At 49.1% G+C, this 19,778-nt stretch overlaps 1 protein-coding gene across 3 annotated transcripts in view; it reads right to left on the bottom strand.

The window, feature by feature from the left end:
- The window catches only part of GALNT18 (polypeptide N-acetylgalactosaminyltransferase 18), a 311,471-nt gene that overhangs the window by 260,048 nt on the left and 31,645 nt on the right, over nt 1-19,778 (bottom strand). The gene's annotated exons all lie outside the window — the stretch shown is intronic.

Raw genomic sequence — 19,778 nt, 5'->3', positions numbered from 1 at the left:
GTGCCCCAAACCATCACTCCCCTCCATCAATGACTCCGCACATCCAAACAAGTTTGAATTGCAAGTGTCAGGCACACAGAGTGAACACACATACGATGTCATCACTTTCCCCAGCACAACAAACTCTACCGTTACATGCTACAAGTCTCCTATCCAAGGCAGGACCTGTAAATTCAATAAATAGATCTCTGTGCTGTGAGCAGAAGATTTAACGCACATACAAAATCTTCTCTGCTGATTGCGATGGGTGTTTTTCCTGGTAGACAATGGATGCTTCATCCACATTCTCACTCATACTAATGCATTTCATTAGTTAGAACACCAAGTTATGGCTGGGCACATGACTACACAGAAAAAAAGACTACATTTCCCAGCTTCCCTTAAAGCTAGGTGTGGTCCTGTGACTATATTCTGGACAACAGGATGTAGGAGGGAGTGGTATGTGTAACTTCCAGGAACTGTCCTTAAAGGGAAAAAGGTGCCCTTCTCCTCCTTCCTTCTGCCTGCTGGCTAGGATGCACACAGAATGGTCGGAGCTGGAGTAGCTATTTGTACCTCAAATTGGAAGGCTCATGGTAAGGCTGACCGCAAGAAGCTAAAACCAGCCCAGGCCCCTGACACTGGGATAGCTGGGTCAGCCCCAGACTGCTTAACTCCATACTTCTTAAATGTGGGAGAGACACCTCCATCCTGCTTAAGCCACTGTTACACTGGGTTTTCTGTCAGCTTGCTGCTGAACCTAATTCTAACTGGTATGGCAGATGACCTAAAAGGGTTGGTTTGCTTTTCTAGGCATCTCCCTCTGCATCGATGCCCAACACTGCATGTGGGGCCACTCTGCCCACATGCTTGAGCTTCCTGAAGGGGCTGCTTGCATCTAAACAGAGAATGCGATCCCAGTCCTTAGTTAGAACTTGGCCTTCCAGATTTCTTCTGTCCTTGACCTTCCTGTTTGCTATCCACTGGTCAATTTTTCTGACCCACAACTCTTTCCCATTATTCTCAGTTTCTTCCCATTACACACAGGTAGTGTTTATTTTGTCTGCTGCTTTCCAGGTGACTAGCTTCTTTGAACTGTTCTGCCTACACACCTAGTGGCTGGGCTGGGATCCTAAGCATTGACCCTCCCCTGCCCTCACCCTCTAGGAAAGCCTAGCTCACGCAAATAAATATCCCTGTGGACTCGCCTCCTTCCTTATTCAGTTTACACCAAATCATGGTGGGGAATCAAAGTCAAGAGCTTATCCGGCCTGATTTGCCTTCTCAAAAAACCCAGAAGTTAGCTAGGGAAGAGGAAGGCTCATATAATACAGGGGCAGATGCCATTAAAAAGGCAGGCTTTCCCAACAGGACAGGACTCTGGTGGCAGCCCTGGGGAGCAGGGAATTGACCAGCATTGGAGGGGTACCAACCATTGCATCCCATTGGAAAGACACAGAAGCAGTCAGTGCTCACTCTCAGCAACTTGGGGGAGTAGCGCAGATGGTTCCAGCCCAGGTGCTAACGCAGAGTGCAGTGTCTAGACCACATGACAGGATCTAGACTTCCTTGGGTGCCAGTCTCCTGGATTAACAAGTCGATGGTACCTGTTCCCCCAGGACCTACGTACTTAGGAAGATGCAGTGGCCCTGAAGGCAGTCCTATTCTCACAGCTTTCCAAATGGACATGTTGATCTTTGGCATCCTGCAGTTGGGGGTCCTTGACCAACCCCTGTGCCATGTGGACATAGAACTAAGCAATCCACAAGCCATTCTCTTATCAGCTCCACGTGGCTCTTCTGAAAGCCCTTCTCCTGCGCTCTCCCTCTGATTCCTTTTCTCTCCCTGCCACTTGCCTCTCTCTCTCTCTCTCTCTCTCTCATTGGCCAGAATTTAGAAATAAGGCATTCCTGAAGTTTCACTAGATTCTGAGATTCTAGGTGCACAGGATACTTGGTGACTCACGACATAGAACCATGGGGGTCTTATACAAGGGGATGAATGGTCTAGAACAGTGCTGTTCAATACAACTTTCTATGACAGAAATGCTCTACACTTGCGCTGTGCAAGACAGTAGCCACCTGTCACATGTGGCTTCTGAGCACTCGAAATGTAGGGAATGCAACCGAGGAACTAAATTTTTAATTTGATTTAATTTCACCTAATTTAAATTTAAATAGCCATATGTGGCTACTGGCTGCCATCTTAAACCCTGGAGGTCTCGAGGAGTCAGACAAATAAGCAAACAGCTGTCCTAATACAGATTTAATAGTTTTAAATTGCAATAAAACCATGGTGGGAGTGAACAGTGTACAATGAGGATGTATAATCCTCCCATGTCCTGGGGATGAGAAAACATTTCTCTAAAGTAGTCACATTTTAATGGGTGATCCAACCATAGATATAAAAACAAAACTCTGTATAAGAAAAAAAAAAAAGCCTGAGTTACACCAAAGATCTTTTTCAAATGCTTTATAATGAGTTCATTTTATTTATATAAAGAATAAACTTTTTTTAAGTGGATCAACTCGACATTATGTATTTCTTTTTTTTTTTTTTTTAAAGATTTTATTTATTTATTTGACAGAGAGAGAGAGCACAAGCAGGGTGAGTGGCAGGCAGAGGCAGAGGGAGAAGCAGGCTCCCCGCAGAGCAGGGGGAGCCTGATGCGGGACTCGATCCCAGGACCCTGGGATCATGACCTGAGCCGAAGGCAGTCACTTAACCGACTGAGCCACCCAGGCGCCCGACATTATATATTTCTTTCTGAGGAAATGTAAACTAAATAAAGTTGCCGTCTACTTATATGTGGGCCAAACTTGATTTTTTTTTTTCTTATGCAACAGAGACCTGTCAAAGAACAGAATGTTCACCACCCCATCCTGGCGAAAAGGAGACCCCCGCCTTAGCCTGGTCTTTTCAAACTCCTCACCTTGCCTTCCACCCTTAGAGCTTCTAGGGCCTGACGTCTCACCGGGGCCAGCGAGCACAGATTCCCAAAGCCCAGACATTTCCAAGACCTCTGACCTCTTCAGGCTTAGAATTAAAGATTATAGTAGCCTTGCCTGGGATGCCATTACAGCTCATCCCCCTAGTGGGGAGAGAGCAAGCTGAAGGCTTTGGAAAAGTTGGTAGATACAGTTGCCATGAGAGCCGCCCAAGTGACTGCTTGTTTCCTAGCCTGGAATAAGACCTTCTAAGAAGGAAAATGACGTTTTTACAAATGCATTCGCTAAAAAGAAGGAAAGAGAGAATGCAGCCAGCAGGGCTCGGGAGGCTCGGATCTTCCCCCAGCAGCAGGAACTGGGGCCTCTGCCCTGTGCTCAGGGGTTTCTGGGCAAGTGAGCTGTGTCATGTGAAAAGTGTGGCCACTTACCTCACTCACCTGCCAGGACCAGACTGTGGCAAGGAGCCCAGGACCCTGAGAAAGTTAGTCAGCGCCCCCCACTCTGGCCCCCATAACTCTTCGTTCAGATGTTCGTAGTAGCAACTGACATGTTGTATTCATGTTGTTTATGTTTCTATCACCTCAGAGAGGCCAGAAGCTTTTTGAGGGCAGGCACTCGTTGGATCCATCCCAGCATCCTCATGCCCAGCGCAGGGCCTGGCAGGGAGTAGGTGTGAGTAAATGACTATTGAATGAATGAAAACAGCATATGGGCAGCACAGTGTCCAAATCCCAGCCCAGCCTCCTTCGGGCTGTGAGACCTGGGCAAGCTACTCAGCCTCGGGAAGCCTCATAGTAGGGATTAAACATAAGGAAGCGTTTTAGGCCCAGCCTGGAGCCTGACTCCCAGTAAGAGTTCAATAGGCAGGGGCTTATTGTGGACCAAGCTGGAGGGAGAGGAGACCCCGCTAAACACAGAGCGATGCCTAGAGACCCCTCTCCCTGACTTAGAGAACTTGCCTTTGGGCAGCAGCTGGACCCAACATTCTAGCTTCCACGTTGGCGTTTCTGTTGGCTTTTTACAGGGAAGATAGAGCCATCTTGATTAAATAACCAAGTACCAGCCTCACCTGTCTCCAGGCCTCTGCCCCCATTCCCAGTAACTAATGCCTCACCCACATTCCTGAGCCATTTCAGGCTGAGATCAGCAGCTTCCCATCTGATGGGCCATCAGGACAGCCTGCTGCATGCATCATTAGCGATCCCAAAGCCCAGGACAGCTCCAGGTATCTGGTATCACAGCTCGGTGCTTTGCCTACTCATATTAGTTTAGTCTAGGCCAGTAGTTCTCAAGCTGTTGACCCAGGACCAACAGCATCAGCAGCATCTGGGAACCCGCTAGCTATGCAAACTATGGGGCCCCACCCCACTCCAAACCTACTGAACCATGAACTCTGGGGGTTGTGGCCCAGAAATCTGCATTTCACAAACCCTCCAGGGGATTCTGATAGATTCTCAAGTGTGAGAGGTACGCTGAAGTTCTGCCTGGTGCCCCTTCTTTGATCACCCTTCTTTCGGTCCCCAGATTGGGGTCTCCTTCCTATGTTCCAGCCAGGGTGGGTACTGAGGCCCTGAACAGACCTACCGGCCTGCCAGGCTAACCCCATCCCTGTATACTTCACCTTCCTGACCCAGGACTTCAGGCCAAGCACTCCCAGAATCAAGGTGCTACCCCTCCAAGGCATACCTGCATGGCCCCAGGGTGTGGATGGAGCCAGAGGGCATCAGCAGGGAAGGAGGGACAGCTCGAGGATGGGAAAGGCCTTTGAAACTCACTGGAAGAAGAAGAGAGAGAGCCACAGAAGGCCCTTAGCAGAAGGGAGAAATGTGGAGAGGACTAGAGCACAGCAAGCTCTCCCGACTATCCCCAGGGTCCTGCCCGACAGGAGATGCTGCTAACCAGCTGCCCCCTCCCGAGCCCTTCTAAGCAGCCCTCCTTTTAAGTCTTACTTTCTACTGAGCAGCAATCGCTCACTGCTGGTGCCAAGGTTGCCTGCCACGTCCCTGATTGCAAGTCCGCAAATGTGGCCCAGAAATCCATTTAACTCCTAGAAAATGCATGGGCACATCCCTAAGGGAGCACCAGGGAATTTGCTGCACAAGGCGCAGCCGCTTTCCGGCCCTGCCGCCTGAGACTTGTGTAATTATCCACTGATTACTGCTCGCTCTCTGCACTGTTGGCCCCTGCTCAGCTCTTCATAACTACAAAAGGATCTGCTGGTTAGGGGCCAGTGGACTCCATCTCTGGTGAGTGGATTTCTCTGGATCACCACCCCTCCACTGCTACTGCCCATGCTCCTCTCGGCTCAGCTTCAATCCTCTGTCCCCAGCAGGACGGAGCAGCTATGCACTCAAAGTGACAGCAATGCGTCTAGAGCTGTGGCCTGCAGCCACCCCAGCGGTTCCCATTCCTGCCTTAAATATCTCCCCAGTAGGCTTGCTCCCCTCTGTCCCAAACCACCCCAAAAGGCCATCCCAACTGCCCCCCTCTGCCCTGTCTGTGTCTCTTCCAAGAGTATCTGGGTTTGGGAGGTTACAATCCCTGTGAGGGGAGGGGACCACAGAGATGTGGGGGTCTGCAGCGAGTGGGGGGGGCACAGGTAGCCTCAGGGGTGCCATGATCTGAAATATCTCAGGAAGCACCTAGGTGGCGGAAAAGGGGGATTTGAGAGGGAGACTTCTGTGACCAAATACATGAGGGATACCCTAGAAGTAAATCAGCTTTCTTACTCTAAGGTGTCATAGAACCTTGTATTTAGGTCACTCCCAAAGAAAGATTTTCAAATGTATTTATCCACAGAACTCTATGGCCACAGAGCGCACACAGAACTAGTGTTCCATGGAACCCACTTTGGGAACTGGAGCTCTCTTAGTGGCTATGTTGGGAGAAGTGTGGCTGGTTTCTTCACGGGGCTATTACACATCCATCTATTCCCCAGACACCAATATATGGGAGGTGTTCATGGAGAGGCACAAACAGCGAGATTTGAGGCCTGCAGGGCCCTGTCGCAGTGTTTGTCTGAGCCTATGGTCCCGCCACAGTGGGGTGAGGAGCCTGGAAGGAGCAGCCAGAGAGGGGTGAGCAAGAGGGGCTGGTCTGAAGTAGGCTGCTGGTCAGGAAATCCATAATCCTTGAACCTGCTCTTGTAGGTGCCTTCCCAGCCACTCTGAGGTCATGGTCACATTAAATGCTACCAACAACCCAGGGAAGTGTGTATCATTATTGCCATTGTACAAACGTGGAAACCGAGACTCAAAGATGCTAAGAAACCAGCAGGATTTGAACCAAGATTCTGAATGATGGGTCCTGCTAAGGACCCTGGTGGGAGTCCTGGGCTGCCTGGGGAAGGGCAAAGGGCAGAGCTGACTGACCACATCCCATCCACTCCACCTACCAGCAGCATCCATGCCAGTCTAGGTGCCAAGGACCCGGCCCCTCTCTGGCTGCCAGCAGGTTACTGGGGCCTCTTTTATCTTATCTAACTTGTGAGCATTTTCCGGACACGGTGTAAACACTTGCCAGGAACAGGGTTCTTACCTTCCCAAACCTCCACTTAATCCCCACGCTAGTGCTTAGGAGTGTCAGACTTCGGTAGCATTGCCCAGGAGTGGGCGCATGTCAGCATGTGAAAAACATGGGTTAACGCCTGTCCCCTGTGATGACACCCATCTGGGCTCTGGTTTCTGACTTAAACCTGCTCTGTTCATTTTGGGAAATCTAATTATTGTCGGCAAAGTAATTCCTTGCACCCCATAATTTCCAACAGGTGCCACCGTGGGTCTGTAGTCTAGAATCTACTTCTACTTCTTAATCTACTAATCTAATAATTCCCAACAGATTAATCCCAGGAGAATTATACCAGGGATGATCTGAGCGCTAGGAGCCCAGATGACCGGCTCTACTGGGATAATGTTCTCTCTCCCCCTCCCCGCAAATGGCAAAGACATTCTGCATCTCCAAAAACATTTGAGCAGACCTTTCCCAACTTCCCAGAGGCCTGGGAGTCCTGCAAGGACGAGAGGGAGCAGGGGAGAGAGCACTTCTGGTGCCAGAGAAGGGACAGAGCTCACAGTCCCTCTGGATAGCCAGACCCGTGGGGGACAGCCAAGCAGCCTCAAAGGGAAGCAGCCACTTACTACCTTCGCCCCGTGCATCCACAGATTTTTATTCAGCACCCACTATGGGCCAAGAAAAGATTTCAGAAGTGTCCCTGGTCAACAAAAAGGGGCTGTCTCATGGGGTCTTTACTTATAAGTGAGTGGAACTGAACTAATATCTGTGGGCATCAGCTACGTGACAGTTTACTTCACTGAATCTTCACTACACTGCAGGCAATAGTATCCCCAGTTTCTAAAGGGAAGACTGAAGCTCAAGGAAGCGAAATTACTTATAAAAGGTCACAGAACCATGCTGACCTGTTATCAATCAGGACCTAACCTCTTCCCTCCTTACATTCCTGTCCTGGGCTTGAGGAGGTTTAACAGCACCAGACGGCCTCATCCAGGATAACTCCCATTGCTTCAGGCAGGCTCAGAACAGATTCTGCCTAAGCCCCAGCTAACAACGGTGGCATCTGGGACAGGGCAGAGGTCCTAGCTGGCTGTCAGGGAGCCAGGGCTCCTCATGGTATGGGTACAGCTGTGCCTGGAGCTGGGACCCCCCTGGTCCGGACTCTGATCTGCTGCTAAGCATTGAACAATCATGGGCAAAGGGAAGATTTCCCTCCCTTCCCTATCTAAAACACCAGCTTTCCCCACCTCCTATGATGTTTCTTTTTCACAGGGCTTAGCATGGCCTGACACTTCATTACATATCTACATGTCTACTTCTTTAGAGCCTAAGACCACCACAGAAACAACAGCTGGATTGTCACTCCAGTTCACAGTATATATAGGGCTAGCACATGGCTGGCACACAGAAAGCTCTCAATACCTCTTTGTTGGATGAATAAATGAACAGAAGCCCATGGTGGTCAAAAAAGATGCAAGAAGACACTTGGCTACCCAAACGAGGCACGTTTCCTGTCCCGGATGAATTCAGGGCACTGCGAGAACTTGCCAGAGAATGACCATACTCATTTCAGTGGTCTCTAATGAGTTCTGGAGAAAGAAGGTTGGCACTAAGCATCCTGTAGTTCCATTTTCTGAAGAGAATAAAGAAGTAGATTCTAGACTACAGACCTACGGCTGCACCCGTTAAAGATCCCAGGAGAATTATACCAGGGATGATCTGAGCGCTAGGAGCCCAGATGACCAGCTCTACTGGGATGAATAATGTTCTCTCTCCTCCTTCCCCCACCAAATTTATGTCCATCTAGAACTTCAGAATATGACCTTATTTGGAAATAGGGTCTTTGTAGATATAATTAGTTAAGATGAGGTCACAGTGGATTAGAGTGGGCCCTAATCCAATGACTCGTGTCTTTATAAGAAGAGAAAACAGAGATGCAGAGACACACAGGAAAGCATATCATGTGAAGATGGAGCAGAGATTGGAGCGACGGCCTTTACAAAGAACACCAGGAGTTGCCGACAACCACCAAAAGCTAGGAAGAAGCAAGGAAGGATTCTTCCCTAGAACACCCAGAGCAAGCATGACCCTTTCAAACACCTTTGGTTTGTACTTGTGGCCTCCAGAACTATGAGAGAATAAACTGATGTTGTTTTAAGCCATTCATTGTTACAACCACCAAGGACACATCCTGTCAGATTTACCTCATTTCCTTAACAGAATTACTGGAGCAGCAAGGCAATAGTGAAGGCTTTCTGCAAGGGTATGCCCGCCTTGGCCAGAGCTACCTTAGATCAAGGGCTAGGCCCCATGGTCAGCTGGAACACCCTGGGCGAGAGGCACCTCTCTTGGACCAAGTAGACCCTTTCTCGAAGAGATGGAACTCTTCTCCAAAGAATTTCGGCATATAACAGGAAAGGCAAAGGTTTGGGAGAACACAGGATCAGCCAGACATTAATCTGGTTTGTCTTCTCTCCTTTCTTACAACTTAGATCAAATATAAGTCAACACTAGACATCAGCAGACCATCATTCGCCGTGCAAATCAATCACATGGAGTTGACAGGACCTAAAAGGTCACTTTGTGCAAACACTTCTGGGTTTAAAGGAGAAAACTGGGACCCAGGGAAGGGAGTGCCATTGGATGCCCAAAGACATACAAGGAGGTAGAGGCAGAGATAAACTCAGGATTCCTGCTGTCATGCAGTTGGAGTAAATGTAAGGAGCCAAGGTGAAAACTCCACTGTGTGGTTAATAAGTCCACTGTCAAGGTCATGCAGGTTGTATGTGCAGGTGGTAAAACTAGGAGACACCATCCACGTTATTGTTTGCCCCCAGACTTTGCAGGACGCACCCTGCATCCCATTCATGGCAGGGCTGACTGTCACCTGAACAGCCACCTACAGGGATTGCAAAATTGTCACTGGAGTACATCAGCCATACGGTACCAGTTAACTCGGGTTTCCATGGGCAGTTATGGAATAGACATAACTGGTGGAAAGTGGGTCAGTCTCATTTGTGTGCATGATAGTGCCCTTGAGTAAAAAATACATTTAACATCGATTTTTAAAAAATGTATTATTTACACAAGTTCCAATTTGCTACCTCTGTTGAGTATTTTTGCAATTTGCACATGGACTTGCACCGTGCCCCTGCAAACCGTGCCCCCAACCTTGCACGATACTTCTGCTTTGGGCAGAAGCAGTCACCTGAAATTCCTAAAGGAGTCAGCAGAACATAGGACGGTTTGCCATGTGTCTGTGCAAGCTACCATTATCTTTAGCAAATATTAGCGGCTAACACTATCTGGTTACGAGCGACAGAAAAACGTGCAGTAAACTACAGTCCCAAATACGTTCAGATGTTGTGTTCAGTGCATGTTATAGCCTAAAGAACATAAAGCAAAAGGTGTACAGGTTTTATTACTAGAAAATCCATTTCTCTTTGGTCCCAACAAATAAATGTTGAAGAAATACTTCAAGAATATTAGATAGAAGAGGTGTTACATCATTAGCCTGCCTGGGAGGCCAATAGATCTCAGCGAGGCCCTGGTGTCAGAGCCTATGTCTTTCCCCGACAATCCCAGGACATTGGTGTTGGATGGCCTTTGGAGATTGTCCAGTCGGGCTGCTGTCGCACTGTTTCAGGAAGCCCCAGGATGCCACAGAGGTGCCTCGGCAAACCGGAGGGTCTCTGAGCCTCACTCCTAACAAGAAAGACTGCCATCTTACCTGTTATTTTTGGAACTCTGTGTTCGATTTCATTTGTAAAAGGGTTGTGTTGGCTTTTTAAAATACAACCATTATTGCTCTACTCTGGTACCCACATGGTTAATTGCATGGACCCTTTAACCACAGAACTTGGAGTCAACTCTTATCTCTGCCACTTACTAACTGTGGGACACTGGGAAAATTGTTTAACTGCCCTGTGCCTTCATTTCCTCCTCTAAAAAATAGAGATGATAAGAGTACTACCTCACAGAGTTGTTGAGGGGAAGAAATGAACTAGTACTTAAAAGACCCGTAGAAAAATGGATGGCACATGCTAAGCACTTGGCACCTGCTAGCTGCTATTATGACTGTTTTACATCCTCACTATACAGAAGGGGAATCCGGGACCCCAGACAGCAAAGCAACACATCTGAGGTTGCCCAGATTAGAGGCCTGGTCCCTTGACTCCGAGGGCAAGATGCTTTCACACCACACAGCCGGCTTCAATCACCACCCAACCTCTAAGAAGAGTGCCGAGGCTCCTGGTGATCACAGCTGGTCCCTGTCCACCCACTGAGTTCCATACTTCTTAGCTTGGAGTGGGCGTTGATCATTTGTCAAACTCAACTGAAGAATGAATTCAGCTGTGAGTGTTTTTTTTTTAAAGATTTTATTTATTTGACAGAGAGAGACACAGCGAGAGAGCGAACACAAGCAGGGGGAGTGGGAGAGGGAGAAGCAGACTTCCCGACGAGCAGGGAGCACGGTGCGGGACTCGATCCTAGGGTCCTGGGATCATGACCTGAGCCGAAGGCAGACGCTTGATGACTGAGCCACCCATGCGCCCCAGCTGTGAGTGTTTTTGAGCTCCTTGAATTGTCGTCCCCAAAGTGGGCCTGGATGGTTGAAGCTGAAGGCAGCAGAGGCAGGGCCGGATGGATGGATGTGGACCCCCACGACCCAGCCCTGACCAGTGCCAGCCAGCGCCACTCCCCACCTTGTTGGACAAGCTCTCTCCACGCAGGTGTCCTCACTCAGCCACAAAATGTTTAGAACAGACCATATCCTCTGGATTCTAAGATGCTCATTTCTTTTTGACGTTTCAATGTCTCTGAAATGGTGAAAGATCTTACGATCGATGTGTACTTCTAATGTGGTAGTGTTTCTTCTTTTTCCTCTGAGAAATGATTATTAAATCAATGATGAGTCTTATAATTGGTGGCATGCTAAAATAGAGAAAAGACCTTGTAACAAATGCAGAGGGATCCTCAATAAGAAAAGACGAGTAAGGAAAGAACAGCTAAGTTTTGCTGAGTGCTTGCAAATGCCCCAGCTGGGTGCTTCCCGTTGGTCCAGGGTGTCAGGGAGGGTGGGGCCGGGCTCTGGGCTCATGTGGCACTTGTCCCTATGGTGGGAGCCTGGGTGTGCCCCAGGCCTGGGGTAACTAGGGGCAAGAATGGCCGTGTGCATCAGGCCTGGAGCCACGAGGCATTTCCCACCCTTCTCCGAAAACAGCAGAGATGGAAAGCCCAGCCCGGGCTCAGAGTTTCCTGGCCTGGAGCCCCAGCAGCTTAGCAGCTGCTGGACTTACCCCAGCTTCCCTGGCAGAAAAGCACAGTGGGGGCGGAGGAGACATGGCAACAGTTCCTGTCGCTGTGACAAAGAGGGTGGAGAGCTTGGCTCAAGGAGACTGCCTTCATGGAGAACAATATACCTGCACTAGAGGATGGGTGCTTGCCGGAGGCCCCAACTTCCTGTCCCCCTGATCGAGGACGGCAGCGGTTCTCACCTCCGTGTCTGGAATGCCCTCCCGGCCTTGCCAGAACAGCCTGCCTGGGTCTGAACCCCAGCTCTACCACTTACTAAGCTGTATCACCGTGTGCATCTACATCCTTGTTTGGAGGAAAACAGAGGTGATAACAGAGCGCCTCCCTCACTAGCTGTTATAAGGAGTAAATGAGTTATAATAGGTAAAATGTGGCCCAGCACCTAGTAAGTTCTACTTAAGCGATAATTTAGAGATCTGCTGTTTGCCTGGTAAACTCTCACTCACCCTTTGAAAATTCAACCCAGCAATCACCTTCAAAAAGCCTTCCCTGACTACTCCCCACCCTCATTTTCTCCTCCAACTGCCTTTGGTCCTTGGTTGTATATGGTGAGGTGACTTTGCTGGGGGGAGGAGGGGTAGCTGGTCTCTCCATTTTTTGTTGGCATCATACTATAATTGTCTGCTTATTTCTCTTGTTAGAGAGCTTCATAAAGCCAGGACTGAGTCTTGATCATCTCTGAGCCCCCAGTACTTGGAACAGGACCTGGAACTGAGAACACCCTCATGACCACTTAAAGCACGGAAAGGAATGGGTCGGAATGAAATGCACAGCATAGCGTGGGATGGGATAGGATGGGATAGAAAGCAATGGGATGGAACAGAAAAGTTATGACAAGATCTTTTCAAATCACAACAGAGACACTTCCTCGAGGCAGATTCAGGAAGAAAAATAACCTTCCTCTGGTAGGCGATTCACCAGTTGAGGCTGATGTCCTTGAGGTCTAGAACAAGCAGGTCTCCCTGGGGACATCAGACCAGGGCAAGCCTCTGGATCCTGCATAAGAGAGAAGCCTCCTGTAGAGCCAGCAGGGAGCCCAGCTGCAGATCATCCCCTCAGGCTGAGGGTTCCATCAGGCGTGATGATCCAGGAAATGGAGGTCAGCTCACTGCCCAGGACACTGGCCCCAGTCAAGCCTCCATGGGCAGCTCTGACAGGGACCATTTTCCTGGGCCCTCACGCCTAATCAGGTCTCCAGGGAGCAGAACTGCAGACATTCCTGCCAGGCCTTTCTTGGGGGCATCCTCTTCTAGCCTTCCCACCGGGAGGAAGGTGTTGTTGGCACAAGATGCCACAATTCTGCCACTGGGGAGCTGGCCAGGCTTACAGCTCAGCTGGCCAAGGGTCCTGTCCCGCAGAGGCCCTTTGGTTGACACTTCTGCCACAGAAAACTCATTTTATTTAACCTTTCTTCCCACTGTGGCATTTTAACGAAAAAGTCACTTAAGATCTGCAGTGAAAAATACATTTTACTAGAACAATGCATAACCCAAATACCATTTGCCTTTTCTTATCAATTCTTAGTTCATTCATCATCTTTATTAAAAATCCATGAAGAAACAGCAGCCTCGAAAACTGCCAGGTGCCTTTTCCAAGGAGGTGAAGAGGGAAGGGAAAGGAAATTTGGACTCTGTGTGAGCACAGTCCCCTTCTCTTGATAGCAGGCCCTTTCTCTGCCCTCCACGGGCAGCCCTACCCACGCAACTCCCTAATCTGAGACCAAAAGCCGTCCAGGGGTCACAGGTGTGGTTTCTTCCAAAGAAACAAGGTGCTGCCTCCAGAAATCCTGGGATTCCAAGCAGGAGAGGAGTAGGTGGCTGCCAGGCAGAGCCAACAAGGGGGAACCATCTATGTGGAAATGGGGAGTCTGAACAGAAGAGGAGAGTGGATAATAACAGCACTCACATTGGATTTTGCCTCCCCACAAATCTTCAGAGGGGCAGGTTTTATCCCCCCCCCCCATGTCCCAATAAGGAAGCTGTGGCTCACAGGGGTGAAGGGACCTGCCCATGGTCACACAGTGAGTAAGTGCAGGGCAGGGCTCTGGCCCAGCCCTCTGAGCGCCCCCACAGACCACACTCTTAAAAGTCCTCCTCTTTAAACAAAGGTGTGGGGTCCACTCCCCTAGATGCTGGGTCTTCTAGGAGGCAAAAGTGGGGCCTTAGGAGTTGACCTTCTCTTCACCTCCCCCTGGCTGAGACTTCATTAGGTCCCTTGCAGTCCCCTGCGGTCCTCAAGTTCACAGACGGAGGTACAGAAATGCCCCATGCTTCCTGTGCTGGTTCTCTCCCTGCTTTCTACAATTTGCCATCTTTCTTCGGAGGTTTCCTGCTTCAGCCTCCCTGCTGTAAACAAGACCACCCCTCCCCGAGGCCCAGGAGCTGCCTCCCCGACTGACCCTCACCCCACCTGGCAGAGGTGCCCTCGGGGAGTCCCTCAGTTCACAACAGGATGTCCAAATCGGTCTTCCTCGAGTCAGCGTGTTGAGCCATTGGTCTCATGCCTCCCTGAGTCCCGGGGATTGGCTCTTCCTGACTTTGCTCTCACGGTGCATCTTCAGTCCAGCCTGCAGCCTGTTCTTTCAGGAAGCTTTAGTTCTAGTCATCTAAATAAGGCCCCTTGGTGGAGGAACAGTCAAGAGCCGGGAAGAGAGGCCCTGCTGCCTTGAACGGCACCGCTGAAGAAAGCCTCTGGACAGCTTCCAGCCGGGAGCCCCACCATGAAGAGCCCCAGGTAGCTTCCAACCTGTGAGTCTGAACATTCAAGCTGAAAAAGGGATTTCAATGCTCAGATTTTACTGGCACTTACAGAGTGTCTTCTGTGTGCAGGTGGTGGGCTGGGCACACCTGTAGGTATTATCTCCTTTGACTATCACTCCATGTCCATTTTACAACCGAGGAAACTGAGGCTCAGGATATTTACATACCTTGAGGTTGGGGGTGGGGGTAGCGGGGCTCCTGCCGCTAGTAAGTGGGATTCAAACCCAGGCCTTCCGATGCCAAGTCCACCTCTCTCTACATAGCCTTGCTTCCCCAACACCACACTTTTGTGGAAACTATTCTGAAAAATCAAAGCAACTCTTTTCTGTCCAGAACTATAAATACCCAGAGACAGGGAGATGAGATGAGATGAGAAAACAGACATCCTTTCCCAGGATTTGGGAGCAAATTCTTGCAAAACTCCCAAAGGCACTTTGAGTTCTGAAAGCAAGAAACTGTCAGTGCAAAAGAAAAAAGAAAAAGAAAGAAAGAGTGAGCAGAGTCTAAAAGATCAAGGGCTGTCCTGATCTGACACTGGAAACATCATGGCTTTACCAGCACCCCAAACCAGTGAGGACCTACTAGATGCTGTCCATGAGTGAGGCACGTGCTTGCTTAACCCTGTCAACAGCCCCATGAGTTAGGTACTGACACTAACCCCATTCTACAGTTGGAGAAACTTGAGCACAGAAAGGTCAGAGAGCTCGTGGGCTTTAACCCCAGGATGTGTGGCTCCAAAGCCTACGTTTATGACCGCTACGATACCTTGCCTCCACCCGAACAGTCCAGCTTAAGAGGCAGCACGCCTGATTCTCTGCTGGGACCCCATCCTAGGTCCTAAAAGGACAGGCATATTCCTGGGAAATCTATACACTCTGCTGTCAGCTCCCACTGGGAACTCAAATCCAGCCTTGCATTCCCAAGTCCCTGGAAGGAAGGATCACAGGCAAGGATCCCACTTGGGGGAGCAGAACTGGAGTAAATATATACCAGCTCCACCCCTTGGGCCCTTGGGGCTTCTCCTCCAGGTCCCTCTCCTTTCTTCCCCAGGGCCCCATGCATTTCCTTTGTCTGAGGGTTGGAAGACTCATTTGCCTCAAATGAAAACTTGAAAACTGTAACTGCTCATCAGAGTGGCGGGAGTGCAAGCAGTCCCCCATTCCAGAACAAATTGGTTGCTAATAGAGTTGTTTGGAATTTAAGGCCAATTTTTCTCTGAAAACCATGCTAACTCAAGGAGCGGTCTCCAGGCAGCCACACGTTTACCCAGAAGGTACCTGGCCAACATTTATTCCACTCTGTACCGTCCGGCACACTAAGCACAAGCCACATGTGGTTATTTTAATTTAAATATGTTAATTGAAATTAAATAAGTCACACTAGCCACGTTTCAAGTGTTCCTAAGTGACATGTGGCTACTGGATACAGTACTGAACAGAGTGGATCTAGAACATTTCCATCATCCCAGAAAGTTCTAATGGACAGACATGATCTAGACCCTGGTCCCAAATTCTAACACTAAGACAATAAATTCCTTCCGAGGTTAAACTAGGGGTGCCAGGAACACCACCCCTCCTAAAGGAAATCATGGTAAACTTCAAGGGATAGGGAGAGGGGCTTTGGAATCACACAGTCTGTGCCAGCTCTGACACTTCCTAACCATTATCACTAACTTGTCTGTGCCTCAGTTTCCCCACCCGGAGCATGGGGACAATGCCCTCTTCGCAGGTATCTATGAAGTGAGATGGTGCTCAACACACTCAGTGCCCCCCTCTGTCCCGTACTAATACTACCTGCCACATAGCAGTGGCCAGGAACCCCAATCTAAGCCATCATCAATAACCCCGGAGGTGGGGAAGGGTTGAAATGGGACACCTGGCTACAGAGGAGCAGTGGTGGGGAGCAGGAAGCTGGCAGCCTTGTGGCCTCAGGAGTCTGCCCTGCTCTCCTCCCTCCATACCTGTCACTTCAGGCTTTGTGTCAGAATAATCTAAGGCTACTTGAGATCAGCAACTATGAGGGTAAGTAGTCCAATTGCAGGCACTAGGAGGGGAAGGACAGGCAGAAGAGAGGGCCAGAATTGCCACAAGGTAACATGGGAATAAGAGAAAAGCCTTTGAGACATTTAAGAATCCATTCATTCAGTTGATAATTACTGAGCATGTTAGGACTTTATATTAGGACCTAAGGAGACACAGACGAATAAGACCTGGTCCCTGCCTTCAAGGCCTCCACAAATTAGTGGGTGAGACCAACAGAAAACGAATCAAAGCACTAGTGTGGTAAGTGCTCCCATACTGGAAAATCTGGTGGGTGACAGGAGCTTAGACAACTAGATGGTGGGCAAGTGGGTCTTGAGGGAACGGGAAGGGAGAAAGGTCTGGGAGGCTTCCAAGAGGTGGTGCTTGCACTAAATCTTTAAAGACAGTGTAGAGATGCATCCCAGGCAAAGGAAACTGCAGGAACAAATATAAATGGGACATGCGCACTTTGTATCATTACATCAAGCAATTCCATGGAGCCTGGGCCTTCCTGGGAAGTGATGGGACATGAGGGTGGAGGGAGCAGGTCATGAAGTCTTAGGGTGTCGGGCCACGGATCTGCCCCATATACTTTCTCACTCCCCAACATGCCCGTTTCATCATGGCTGAGGAGAGCAAAAAGGCTGAGCCAAACCGTAGGTCACGTTTAAAGCTTCTGTTCAGACTTGGCCTCCTTCATGTCTGCTCACATTCCAACAGGGAGCCTTTGTCATTGTGTGTAGAGAATGTTCCTAAGTTAGGGATTATTTATACATTAAAAAAAATTACAAATGTGTGCAAAGTATGAGCCTTGTTTGGATCCTGATTGCACACATGCTAAAAAGATGGGTTTGCACGCTTTTTCTTAAAGTGGATCCTGAAAACTTGAAAACTGTAACTGCTCATCAGAGTGGCGGGAGTGCAAGCAGTCCCCCATTCCAGAACAAATTGGTTGCTAATAGAGTTGTTTGCACACATGCTAAAAAGATGGGTTTGCACGCTTTTTCTTAAAGGGTCAGGTAGTAAAATATGTGAGGCTTGGTGGGACAGTCTCTCTCCCAACTACTCCACTGTGCAGCTGTAGCAGAAAAACAGCCATAAACAATACATAAATGACAGAGTGTGGCTTCATTCCAAGAAAACTTTATTTATGAAAACAGGCAGCAGGCAGCATTTGGCCCCTGTTGCCAACTCCTGCTATAAAGAACATCCTGGGGCCCAGCAGGGAAATATGTATAATGATTGTAGATAATAGTATTGTATTGACGTTAATTTTTCTGAGTATGATAAGTCTACTGTGGTTCTGCACGAGAACTGCCTTTGTTCTTAGGAAATACACGCTGAAGTATGTGGAGGACACAAAGGCTACAACTAATTCTCAAGGGCTTCCAGGAGATAAGTATAGGTAGAAAGAAAAATAAGGCAAATGTGTTAGAAAAATAAGGCTACATATACCCAGGTGAAGGGTGTAGGAGTGTTCCTTGCACTGATCTTGCAACTTGGTTGTAAGTTTGAAATCTTTCAAAATAAAAGGTCTGGAGGAAAAATTGAAACTTGAGCCACTTCGGACAAAAGGTCTTCATGACCAGACTGCTCTGAGCTCCCTCATCCTTCAGAGCTCTCTGACTCGCCCTAGCACAGGCTTGTCTGACGGGTGAAGGCACGTACGCCTTTGATCATGCATGGCCCCTTTCTGGCTATACCACAGAAGGTCATTTGAACATAAGATCGAGTGTAGGTTCCTGGCTCCTTCTCAGGCCGCTTTCGTCTGAATTCTTGTTCTCTTCACCCCACAGCCTGGAGAACAGTGTCTTTTTGACCCTGGGCCGCAGAGGCCGTGGAAGAACAGCAGTGCTGGAATGGCGGGCGCTCCCCACCGTGGGATCTCCTGCAGGAGACCAGCGGGAGAGAGCAGCCCAGGAGAGGAGGGCGGTAGCCGTCTCCGTCTGATCAAAGGCCACCTGGAACCGGCGGGTGCTTGGTGTGATGCTTTCTGCAGAGCCAGGAGCCCCTGACACTATTAAAAAGCTTGGCAACAGCACTTTCCCAAGTAACCCAGATCTGAATCTCCAATGGTCCCGCTGCAGAGTGATTTCCTAATTCCTGACTTACTAGTAATCAATACCGTGAAAAATATTAACACCTCCATTCAGGCAGGCATTCATTGATTTCCATGGGGAAGGTGGAGTTGTTTGGAGGCCCAGTATCTCAAAAAGCTCCAGTTTTGATTTTTCATCTGTCAAAACAACATAAAGTACAAACCGTACAATTCCTGAAGGGCTGAGACACCACCCCCCCACCCCCCACCCCCGTTCCTTAGATCAACGTCAGGGGTGCTCTGCTCCTCTCTGGGCACCAAACCCGGCCAGCTCCCCCAGGGGATGCCTAGCACTCACTGCCTCTGCAAACCAGTTCCATATCCTCTTTGGGAAAAGAAAAAGGGAAACAAATCCTCGACAAGAAACACAAGGCATTGCTTGGGATCCAGGGCTCTGGAGACTTGACACAGACTTTCTTAATGTCTTTAAGAGCCAGAATCCAGAGATCTTAAAAAATCTTTCTCTCCAAAGACCACATCCTATCGAGATAAGCACTCTGTAAGTGTTCCACCAATCCCCACCACACACCCTTCGTGGTAGACTCCATTCACTTGCAGTTACTCACTACCCTCAGCCTTGTGTGTAAGACAACCTCCCTTGGCTTGTGATGTACAAAGGCCCTACCACACTGTCAGGGTCCGCCATGTGACTTGTTCTAGCCAATGGACTGTGAGCAGACATGAATTGGGCCAAATCTGAGCAGAAGTTTTAAATGTCACTGTGCAATCTGTCTCTTGCTCTTCTCAGCTACAATAAAATGGGCACGTCGCAGAATGAGAAAGTATATGGAGCAGAACCACAGCAAACGCACAGCCCACATGCAACACAGGAAGAAATAAACCTTTGTTTTGTAAGCCACTGAGATTTGGGGGCTGTTTGTTATGTGACCAAACTTGGCAACACTTGACTAACACCCTCCAATACAGGAGTAGCAAGGAGGCTGCTGGGAGTCTGCCGGCTCTTTACACCCACATCCTATGGTTCCTATCCACCACCTAACAAAGTCCAGACCCGGTTCCATTTTCACCATGACTCCTTTCCCATCTAGTTACACCTGAGGCTCCCCAAGGAGTGATTCTTCCCAGTAACACTCTTAGTTCATGACCCATTCCTGCCAGCAATTCTAGTTGGGAGGAGGAAGAGCAA

Source organism: Leptonychotes weddellii, chromosome 11 (assembly GCF_054177405.1).
Source record: "Leptonychotes weddellii isolate Sample4059 chromosome 11, ASM5417740v2, whole genome shotgun sequence".
NCBI classification, from domain to species: domain Eukaryota; kingdom Metazoa; phylum Chordata; class Mammalia; order Carnivora; family Phocidae; genus Leptonychotes; species Leptonychotes weddellii.
Note: the sequence above shows the minus strand (reverse complement) of the source record. Positions and strands in the feature narration are given on the sequence as shown.